Source organism: Temnothorax nylanderi, unplaced genomic scaffold (assembly GCF_030848795.1).
Source record: "Temnothorax nylanderi isolate EJ_2023f unplaced genomic scaffold, tnyl_v1.0 TNYL_tig0019_pilon, whole genome shotgun sequence".
In the NCBI taxonomy this organism is placed as follows: Eukaryota; Metazoa; Arthropoda; class Insecta; order Hymenoptera; family Formicidae; genus Temnothorax; species Temnothorax nylanderi.
Window position 1 is genome coordinate 2,013,902 of NW_027249081.1, and position 12,260 is coordinate 2,026,161.

The window sequence follows — 12,260 nt, forward strand, 5'->3', positions numbered from 1 at the left end:
AGAGCGCGTCGCGAATCACGATCGGCCGTTCGATCGCCCTGGTGACATTAATTTCGAAAATATTGGCATAAATATGAGATAGGTGATTATTAAAGTATCAGGCTCGTTTTATGCAAAGCAATATGGGGGAATGATGGGCCAACAATACGAGCTAAATTCAAGATATTATATATATTAGAAACAAATTTTATTCATAAATGTAATGACTACATAATTATTCCCTCATATTGCTGAAATAGGTAAGATACGTTTGGGCGACGAATAGCAATAATCTTGTTTTTGTTCAGGTATTTGAGAGAATAAGAAGCCAAAAGAAATTCGACTTCTCTCGACTTTCAAATAATTTTCAGCGCTTTGTATTTTATCAGATCCTCGAAAGACAGTTGATGTAGCATTTAATGTCGAAACTCGAAACTCCTGAGAGAGACATGATGTTCAATTAAACCTCGATACCCGAGAAACTTATTTCAATCTTTAGAAGTCGCTCGCCGTTCGCCAAACATCTGCACCGCCCGATATCCCGTGCACGCGATTCACGGTAAAAACAACGCCAAGCTGGCGAGGAATATGGATGTTCACGTTGAAGCGCGGGCAAGCTCAATCTACCGGACGACCTCTTTTTCTACCTGGCGATTCGCAAAAAGAATAAAAAAAAAAGAGGGTCAGGTCACCTTAAAAAAGCAGCACGTCGATGTGCACAGGCGAAAAACGACCTGCGAGGGGAAAATCCGACTCGTGCAATCTCGAGGACGTAAACGGGCTTGTCGGCGACAGCCATCGGAACCCGCCCTCCCGTCGATACACGACGACGACGCCCGACCGACTCCCCGGTGGTGTAAATTACGTTCGAGAGCAGTGTTCTCGCCGCGACTAGAGAGATTTAGGGGGCAAGACAAGAAAAACAAACAAACTGGTAAAGAAATATCAATTTCTTTTAATTATTCTCGCGAGCGAAGCCTTAAAAAGAAACTTGATAAACATGTGAGAGAGAAAAATTTCAATGCACGGGCGATTGAACCGGAAATCGAACTCGAGTCTTTCAACTCGCTTCCCGGGCAATTGCCGGAGTCTGAATGGTTTAGTGGTAAGAGTATTTCTCCGAATCCAGAAAGTACATCCGAAATACGTGCCGTGATAAAAGAATTTTTTTATATTATTGTGTGATTTCTAAAACGTTTAATTAATTACTTTGTTAACTGCATTTTAGGTTCTTATTATCGTGGGTAATAATAAAATCAGCATTTATAAAATAAAATGCTTTTTTAAAAACGGTAAAAGAAAGGTAGCAGACGAATCTGTTATTTTGCTTTGGTGAGGCTCTGAACTGCTCATCTCGCGATCGATTACGGAAGAACTCGATTAGCCATGCTAAATACATTCTTCCGGCAACATCGTAGCAACTTTTCCGGTCGCAGTTTGAGTTGCTCCTTAGTAGCAAAGTTTTCGTTATCGTCTTGGTAGTTATCTCAAAAGTATACATGGCAAAAGAACTTCTAGTTACTTTTCTCGGTTAAATTCGACGTAAACGTCGACAGTTAAAAGATGAATTGATAAATAATGAAAAATAATAAATATTCATAATATGATTCCAATAAAATAGATAATAAATGATAATTTGTAAATTATTCAATATAAAAGCGTGTTTTTACATGCACATATATCGTTTTCATTATCATCAAACATTTTATTTGTAAAAATAATTCTATCGATTAATTTTATTTGCAGCGTTTAATATGTTTTGATTTTTGTGAAACTAACTTTTAATTCGTAAATAAAATAAATTTCTTTTTACGATCCATAGTTTTGTAGCATTATTTTACTTTTTCCCAACATCGAATTTATTTATATTTTTATCAATTTGTTAATAACATCAGAGATCAACAAATCTCACTTTATTTTTGATTCTCTAGGGATATACAAGATATTAAGTTAAACAAAAAAATACAAGAGCCATGCACTTGTATTTTGCTGTATTCCATCATTTACTCTATCCCTCTACACATATGTATTATAAAATAACCATTAAACCTTTTACATTCCCTGCAGTAATCATTTTACGTAGGTCGTAACACAAGATCGCGCTTCTTACTACGGTGAGAAATCGATTCAACTCACGAAAGTTTCGTTAATATTAACAGTAAAGAACTAAAATTACAACACAATACTAATATGGCATAAAGGCACATAACAGAATAATTGCGAGCAAGTACCTTCATTCCTTTTATTTTTTCTGACATCTGCGGCGTAAAACCCCGCGCGGCGTAAATACCGGAGTTATCCTATCCTTAAAGATATACTTTTAAAAAAATATTCGAATCTTCAAAATTTCATTTTTACGTTTATTTGCCTTATTCAATATATCGATCAGAAACAATCTTCAATTTCGACATGAAAGATATTGAATACATCGATAAAATATATAGCAGAAACATGATTAGCTGTTCGTTATACCATATGATACATAGATCTTATTAACTCATTCAATTTCTTCAAGTATTTCTTTTTGTGACAGTTTGAAAAAATTGAAATGCTGCTTTCTATGTTATATTTTGCCGAGGAAAAATGGCAGTGGCGACGCGAAAGAAGGCAACGGGAATAGCAAATGATGAATAAATAGATAGCAGAATCGCGATACAGAATAATGGTGGACTCAATCCATCGTTTGTTATCTCCCACTTATATGCGCATAAAGTAGCGAAATGCACGCGGGCTGGTGGAGGGCATCGGTAAAGCGCATACGCGTACTGAGTATAAACTCCGAGCTTCCGCCAAGCGGATTATTACAAAGCCCGCGTATAACGACGTCGTCGGGCCAGAGAGGAAGAGAGAGAGAGAGAGAGAGAGAGAGAGAGGAGAGAGAGAGAGAGAGAGAGAGAGAGAGAGAGAGAGAGAGAGAGAGAGAGAGAGAGAGAGAGAGAGAGAGAGAGAGAGAGAGAGAGAGAGAGAGAGAGAGAGAGAGAGAGAGAGAGAGAGAGAGAGAGAGAGAGAGAGAGAGAGAGAGAGAGAGAGAGAGAGAGAGAGAGAGAGAGAGAAAGAGAGAGAGCGCGAGAGCGAGAGAAAGAGAAAAGAGGAGAGAAGAGAAAGAGAAAGAGCGTTCCATTATGTATTATTTATTGTTAATATAATTAGAGTGGCTCTCTCTCCCTGCGATGTTTAGCGGTATCATTAAAGATTCCATGAGAGGGCTACGCGGCACTCGCGCGCCGAAGACGTACGCCGCGAGTTCTATGCGGGAAGGAACGCGAGAATGATGAATTTAATATCAACGAGTCCACATCCGGGAATGGGGGATTATTTCACGCGTTTATTTGGCACTTAAATGCAGAAAGCAACGTTGGAGTGCATGTGCACACACGCTGAACGCATGACCGAAACGAGAAGCTATTACCGTCGCGACACAGTGCCAGCGCCCGGTCCAGCACGCGGGTCGCGGAGTGATGCCGTAACGAAGTAACATAATAGCTATTCGAGTTCGCAGTGCGCGATGCTTGTATTATCGTCATACATCGCATTACTATTTAGGGTATGTACACCCAAACGTTGCTACAAATACCCACGCAGTCATTATACGAATCGTAATGCGTTACGACTGAATTAATAAAAAATGCGTGAATGGTGCTCTTCATATTATAGGAGAAGAGACAGAGACAATAATTACGTGAATCCATCTAATAATTAGCAACATTAATATAACGATTAGCAAGATTAATAAACGGCGAGAGCATATAGCCGTAACAATATTCATTAAAATAATTAATATAACGACAGGCATATACTAAGGCATAATCGGGATATTCATATAAATTCATATAAATATTCATATAAACTGTCAATAAAATGTACATTATATGTTTGCAATTATTATATCATAATAATCATATTTTTACTTTAATAAGTTTATTTAATAGATGTCTTCAATAAGTGCTAAGTAATGTAATTATCTCTCGTCAGAATAAAAACAGATATCCAATTACATGTGTAAAAAGCGTAAATATCTGTAAAACCAATTTTTACATTTGTCCAATCGATTTTTCTTTTTTATGGTTACATTAGAAAATAATAGCGCATGATAAAAATGCTACGATAGATAATGATAGATAGATAAAGTTATAATGACCGGTTTGATTGTCAAATGCACTTACGTTGATTATTGAGAATTCCATTAATACGAGTACATTTACACAATGGATTTCGCGGAATCATAGCATTACTACTGTTCATTGCACAAATATCTGCAATATCACTGTCAATATCATTATGATATTAATGTCATAAATATTTTATTCTTTTCATATATTTACTACTTATACAGGGTGCGTACGAAATCGTAGGTCAAGTGAGATTATAGAATAATTTTTTTTCATATGTATACCAAACTCTGCATAAATTGATAGTTAAGCAAGATAGTAGAAGTAATAGAAGACAAATCACGATATTGTCGATGTCTACAAACAAACACGAAATAATAGTCTATAGCATCCGTTAGTCGAGACATAGTCAAATGCACGTGTACTTGATAGATTTTTAAAATCGATTATTTCGAAAATAAAGTCTCGTACGAAAAAAAATTATCCTACAATTTCGACTTATTTTGGCACGAGGAATCATATTGTTCTCGCATATACTACGATTTCGCACGCACCCTGTATTAACTTACGATAATGTGTAATTACGCTATCAGTCAATATTTCTTATACATGCTCGCAATTATCGATTGCATTTAAACAATTATTTGTATTGTTATCGCGAGTACGATTACTATTAACGAATCGCAATTAATAATCTAGATGTAAATATTTTGGACACTCGGTATACTAGCACGGTTCCATAGTTCACCGCATATAAAGTACCGGGGACAAAGTGCTTGGCATAAATATATCAAGAGAAACAGGATATTTGCAAAATTATATGTTGTTAAAAGTTCGATTAATTTAAATATCGGTATCCGCGATAATATTAATCTTATAATACTGATATTAATTGATGTCAGTAATATTAGCTGTAGTTAATATTGCTGCGAATGAATCGATAAGCGAAAGATACGTAAATACTTGTATTTTTTTTCCTAAACAATATAATGTCAATTTGACGTCAATATCAAATATTTACATGTTCTTCATTCGCAATTCAATGTTTGCAATTTGTTTATTCGCAGAATAAATAACAATTCAATAAAATAACGAATAAAGAGATAAATAATTTTTCATTTGCATCTTAACCAGTTCTACTTGACTGAAATTCTTATTTTTAAATAGAGAATAAAGGATGTCAAAAATAAGAAATGCGCTTTTTGTAGTTTTCTTGTCATATATTTCCTTTCCATTTAATGTCACTTTTACTAATTTTTACTAATTTTTTTCCATAATCGAGATTTCTGTATTCGGGACGTAACCCCCATAAATACAGAATAGTGTATCGATAGAAAATTTGATAATTATAATTGCTCTAGTATTAGTTGCATTGATGAAATGGTATATATATCAAATTGTATTTTATTATTTATTATATGTGCATATCATTTAATTGTTTCAATTTTTAATCTCAAAGAATATTTTCTCGTTTATTTCAATTTTTCACCTCAAAGAACAGTTTCTTGTAAATTCACAAGTAGCCGTCAGGTTTTCGAATCGGTAATAATTTCGTTGAATAAATCAGTATATCAGTAAGAATCAATGATTATTTCATTTATTCTCGATGCGTGAATGGTGCTCTTCATATTATAGGAGAAGAGACAGAGATAATAATCTTGTATCATGTTCTTCCGTTTTATATCTTATTAATTATGGCCAGTGGACGTACAATGTGAAACCTGTGGTAATCATACATATATGCAAGACGTAACTTTGAAGCTCTTTATATTTCGGGAAAGGCTTTCATATCTGTGGAATAAAATATATTCAACTCTTATATGTATTCAATCATATAATCATATTCAACTGTTATTCAAATTCTGAATCATATATTATAACTTTTTACTTTCAAGCTTTCTGTTCGCAGGCACTCTGCTGTCTAATATTACTGATTGAAACAGTTTACTACTAATCAGATTACTTTCAGCAAAATCTCACTGAATTCAGTGTTGAATTTATAGTTCCTGCTATATTCTGCTTCTCAATGGTAATACATTGATTATGTTTAAGAGCGATGACAATTGGTTATTTATCATATTTATCTCGAGAAAAATTGCGCGCAGCTTTCTCTGAAAATCTTCAACAACGTTTCTCAAATTTTATAAAAATACAGATAACGTACAGATGCCGTGATTGGTTTATAACGCTTCCGCTTTTCTACCTGTTAGTGGATATTACTCCTTTATTAATACATTATACGTATTTCATAATATATTGGAAATAGAAGTAACGATTGTACAATTAGCCCTTCTAAAAAGCGTACAAATTATTTTAAAATTGTACATTATCGCGACAAAAAAATGTGATTTGTTGCTACTATTGATAAGATTTAATCATTGCTGCATAATATTATGTTATCAATAAATTTTGCAGCATACTCATGTTGGCATTGATTAAAAATAATAGGTTTGCCGGAGACAAATGCCCAAGAAAAAGTGCTTTAAAAAAAAACAAATAACGTATGCTTTCTGCGTTTCTATCACTAGTTTTTTACGAAGCATATCGCCAATAAAATGGAGATGCATGTCAATTAATGAACTTTGTCGTGATGTATAACGTATTATTTACTGACACACGTGAAGTGCGTGCGTTCAGAAAAGTATTGGCACCGTGAAGCGATTCATAATTCAAGAGAATAGTAGGTAAAGCGATCCAAATTTTACAAAATTACAAAAATTTCAAATTCTATTCTTTACTAATCATTTTTAATCTGTTCAAAATCCTGAAAATTTCATTACATCGTTCTTCATCGGTCTTCCTTTAATAATATCTAATTTCGTTAACAAATTCATATTTATTTTATAATTTCTCGAAGAAAAAAGTTGTAAAAAGAAGAGATTAAATATAATTTTAGTTAATGTTCAACGTTCTTAGTTCTTTTGAAAGAGTAGTAATATGCATTGTATTTGGGTCAATTAATTCGACATTAATTAAATTGCATGGCTTTACAATATAGAATTTATGCACGTATATACCCGCAGTTTTGTAATGTTCAATAGTCATTCAGTCTTATTTCTCGCAAATATTTGACCATAGCTAAAAAGCTACTTTTACAAAACTGTTATTAATTTTCATGTAATGTGTGAAATATGTACGTCACGTATGAAATTTGTATGATACAAAAATTTTTAATTAAAGAAATTTTCTACTTTTCTGTAATTGATACAATCAGAAGCATCCATCGTGGATGCTTCATTCTTTTAACATTTACAATTTACAGTAATGCGATTGTGCTATCAATCCAATATTTCTTACATGTGTACAATTACAAATTGCATTTTATTTCCACAACCGTGACGTTATTGTGAATAAAATAATAGAAGCGTTATTAGTCAGCAAATCACAATTACTGAATGATATGACATTAGAGAGAAGAATCGATACAATGTGCTGGGTACAAAGCAATTGGTATACATATATTAAGAAAAGAGCGCATTCATAAAATCGAGTACATCATTGAAGATCCAATTGATATAAAATATAAACAAATTAAGAAAAATAAGCGCATTCTCAAAATCGAGTGCGTCATTGAAGATTCGATTGATATAATATGATAAAATATAAATAAATTTAAAAAAAATAAATGCATGTACAAAATCGTATAGGTCATTAAAGACTTGATTGACATAAAATAAATCAAAGAAAGTGACTATACTTTCATAACAAATACCTGATTATAAATTCAATTGACGTACTGTATTTCGAATAATTTCATGTATGACGGTCGGTCGTCAAGTCAACAATCGAATTTATAGTATATCTAACGTCACAGTTCTTTAATATATTCTGCCGGACGGAAATGGCTGGTAAGCATGTTAGCATAGATCTTAAATAAATGAACATTCTTTCTTGTCATTCTTACGTCATTGGTAAACGTCGTTGATATACATACGTATAAATATGTAATAGAATTTCGTAAATTCTCTGGCAGGATGACATTAGATAAATTTCTTCTTCATGATAAAGTGAGTTTATAAAAGAAGCAAAACCGGCACTCTCTCTTTCACCGAATAACTTTTGCCCCCAGTAAATAAGATATAAATTGCATATTACAAATCCGCATTTGAATTTTCAGATTGGATTAATTTCTACTAATCGCATCGTCGTATATTTTATTTTACTATGCAAGCCTTGCTATATGAAAAACCGGTTATCATATATATATAAATCATAAGTTCTATAATATATTTTAAATAGAACAGAAGAGAGCGTAGTTAATGTATGAACATATTACCGCAGATTGATTTATGGAAATATTGCGTGATTAATTATTCATACGAGTTTGATCTTCACAGGATAAGTTGCTAATTATATATCTCTCATTAAAAATTAAAAGTTTATGACTAAAACATTTGTTTAATCACAGACCTTTTATCGGTTCAGTCATTACCTCGCAATTATTACGTATTATTCATTTTGTAAAATATCTGATTTGCTCATAAAATGAACTTCTGTTTTCACTTAAAGATGTATGTCGCTATAGCTATATGTAGTATAATTTTGTTTTCTTGATTAAACAGTGTAGAGCTAATCTAAGAAATTATTCATAAACAACATGGTATCATTGGGACAGAAAAAGCGTAAAAATCGTAATTTTGTCCCATTTTTGTACTTGACATTGTTTAAATAAATCATTAAAAAATTGAAAAAAAATATAAACAGAAAATCTTAAAAAACCGTAATTGCAATTCTCGATGTCATAGAAGTGTACCATAAAAATTTCATTCATTTTTACCGTACATGAGCAGAGATACATATTATGATATTTACATGGGAAGTATATCTATATTATATACAATTTCTGTAACTTTTAAAGCAAATATCTCAGAAACGGGTCGGACAATCGATCGCAAATTTAACACAGGTTTTTGGGATATATAAGTGCACAATCTCTGTAAATTTCAGCTTTATCCCTTTATTTTGACATAAGCAACATACATCTTTAATGCAATAGAAAGTACAAAATTACAAAAGTACAAAAAGTACAGTCAATAGAGTATAATTACGGATAGAAAAATATGTACTATTGACAGGCAATTATTTTTTTCTCTTTTTATTCAACTTATACATTATTCTCATGGTAAAACTTAGTCAAAGACTTAATTGCTGCATTACCTTTAATAATAAAACGTAACACAAATTGATACAGTAAATTATAGAAAAGTACTAACTTCTCTTAATTATTAAATATATCTTAATATATTACATTTATAAATATAGGTACTGATTGTATGCATTTTTCCGAAAAATGATTTATGTACAGATTATTAGTTTTATTAAAACATAATCAGAGGAGTAATTAAAAATGTGACATATTAACGAGGATGATTAAGAGGATGCAAATCAATGATATGGTTCAACGATATGATCATATATCAACCACACGTTTCTCACAATTTAGAGTTAGACAATATTGTACAACTCCATAAATGTCTTTAGTGTGGCGGTCTGTTCTTCATAAAATTTTCTTGATAATAAATCTTCTTCTGCTCCACATAAACATATTCTACAGAAACTACTATATAAAATCTTCTAAAAATACATAATACTGCTAACATAGCTTAAAGGCAAAAATTTGAAAAGTGATGAATATACATCGCTTAACGCGTTTCATTGGGTCTCGTTCTACATTACATAAGGTGCATATATTATATCGTTACAATTTTAGTCGAATAATATTTAGTTCGCGTAAGATGTTTTAAAAGCGGAAAAATAAAATGGCTACATCGATATTAGAAAGCATACCGTAATATATTGTATCAAAACAAGCACAAGTTTTAGCATTTCACAAGTGTATTAAAAGTATAAGTAGACCAAAATTAATCTCAATTCAAAATATTTCTTTCTCGAATATGAGACATTCATCCAAGAATTTTTCTTATCGTAGGAAGTAATTTTCAAACTTGTCTGTCTCATTGATGTTTAGTGTCTGCTGCAATTTTAAATCTCGGTGGTAAATCTTTTCCATTTCTGTTAAATTTTTATCTTGAAAGTCAAGAAGAAAACAGATAAAGCTAGATCGGGAAAACAAGAAGGAGAGGGCGGGAAAGACTATAGTCATGTTCTTTGTCACAAACTGTTAGATGGTCTCTGCATTATGACAACGCGCAAACCGCTCTCTGTTCACCAGGTTTTGACAAAAAAGTAGCATGGCTGTGGTTTCCTACTCCCCTGTCATCTCGATCTGGCTGTGTGTAACTTTCTCTTCTTTCCTAAGATGAAAATACAACTAAAAGAGAAAATATTTGTTGATATTGTCGAGATTCAAACAAAATAGCAGGAGATACAGCATTGAAAAAAAAAGAAGTTTGGAAATTGCTTCCAGCAATAGGAAAACTTAGATTATTTTATAAAGTCAAAATAAAATTAATTATAGTAATTAAATACTTTAGTCCAATTGGTCGTTGGACAAAGAGAATTTTGCCTGATCATGCTCGGTTCGCCGATCATATTCGAATTTTCGTTAAATCGTTTAGCACGTCTCTCAAATCGAGAGGCATCTACTGTTTGTCAATTGTGTTGATCTATCGGCTAATGTTTAGAAACGCCGATGCCTCGCTTGATTTAACTAGTTAGAAAAATAAATAAATAAAAACTTTATAGCAATTTGTATGAAAATTAAATTTTATCGATATAATTACTTCAAATAATCTTAATAAATCAGCTTAATGATCGTTCATATTATGATGCAGTATAAAAACCGTCTAATTATAATTTTATTAAAATAAAATTAAATAAGTAGATAAACAACTAAAAACTCTTGATGATGAAATTAACATGTAAAGTAAAAGGTGGACTTGGAAAGTACTACAGTTATCAGTGCGTAGGTTAACATGATAACAATCTTCAATTACAAATAAGGTACATAATTATAAATCATGATTTAAAATGACTGTCCTTTAAATGCAATATTGTCTCAATTGTAGGTAATGACTACCTCTGCTTATAAATCGTATTACTTTTCGATGTTTTATTTTTTTTACCAGGTTCAATGTTCATTTTCGCATTCTCTGAACTGCCTGGACTTTACTTCTTTTTGTTATTGTTAAAAATTCTGACTGTCATTGTTTTGACCATATTACAAAATGTAATCATTAGTCAAATTTTACTTGGATTTTCTTGCTGAAAATTACACTATTTTTAAACCACTAAACTTGGAAGTGCTTATCTATTGCTCACTGGAGAACGTGAGATTATTTTGATTTAACTGTTACCACATCTTTGATGGTGGCTTAAAGCAGAGCCTAAACATTCGATTTATAATTATGTATCTTATTAGTAATTAAAGATTGTTATAGCGTTAACTTATAATATGATAACCAACGTTAACATATTAACTGCGTTGTACTCTCAAGGCCCACCTTTTACTTTACTTGTTAAAATTAAATAATTATAGTGCAATAATTCAAACTTAAACAGCAATTTACAATTTTCAAAAAAAAAAAACTTTAGTCGCAGAAATATACATCTTAAGTTACAGATAAAGTAAATGTCATTTTTTCATTATTCCACTGAGTGTCGTTTTTAATAAATTATCATGCTAATTGGAATTAAGATTGTATTGTTGCGGTTGATTGTAATTAACACGTCTGTCATCGTATTATACAGGGTGATTCAAAGCACCCGGGCCAGCCGTTTTTCTCAAAAATGTGACGGCACAGGAAGTAACGAGAAAGAATTCGAATTTTCGTTACTAATGAACACCTAAAGTAATTAGTTGGTAATGGTTTTATTTTTCGAGACAAACCGTAAGTAGGTGTAACTGGGACCAGTTTTGAAATTTCTTGTAAATTATTGCAGGCGTCCACATATTCAAACGTTTTTCTCGAAATCTGTAAGAGATAATTGAATTGAGTTTTAATAGAAGTTGTTTCTTTCCCAAAGTTCTATCCAACGATACCCTACTCGATCCATGTTTCTATTTGAAATTTCAAAACTGATCCCAGTTACACTTACTTCTGGTTTGTCCCAAAAAATAGAACCATCACCAATGATTACTTTGCACGCCCATTAGTAATGAAAATTTTTTCTAACTTACTGTAACGTCATATTTTTGAGAAAATAACTAGCGTATGGGTGCCCTCTGAATTACCCTGTATAATGTCACGTGTATCGAGGTCATGAGGTCAC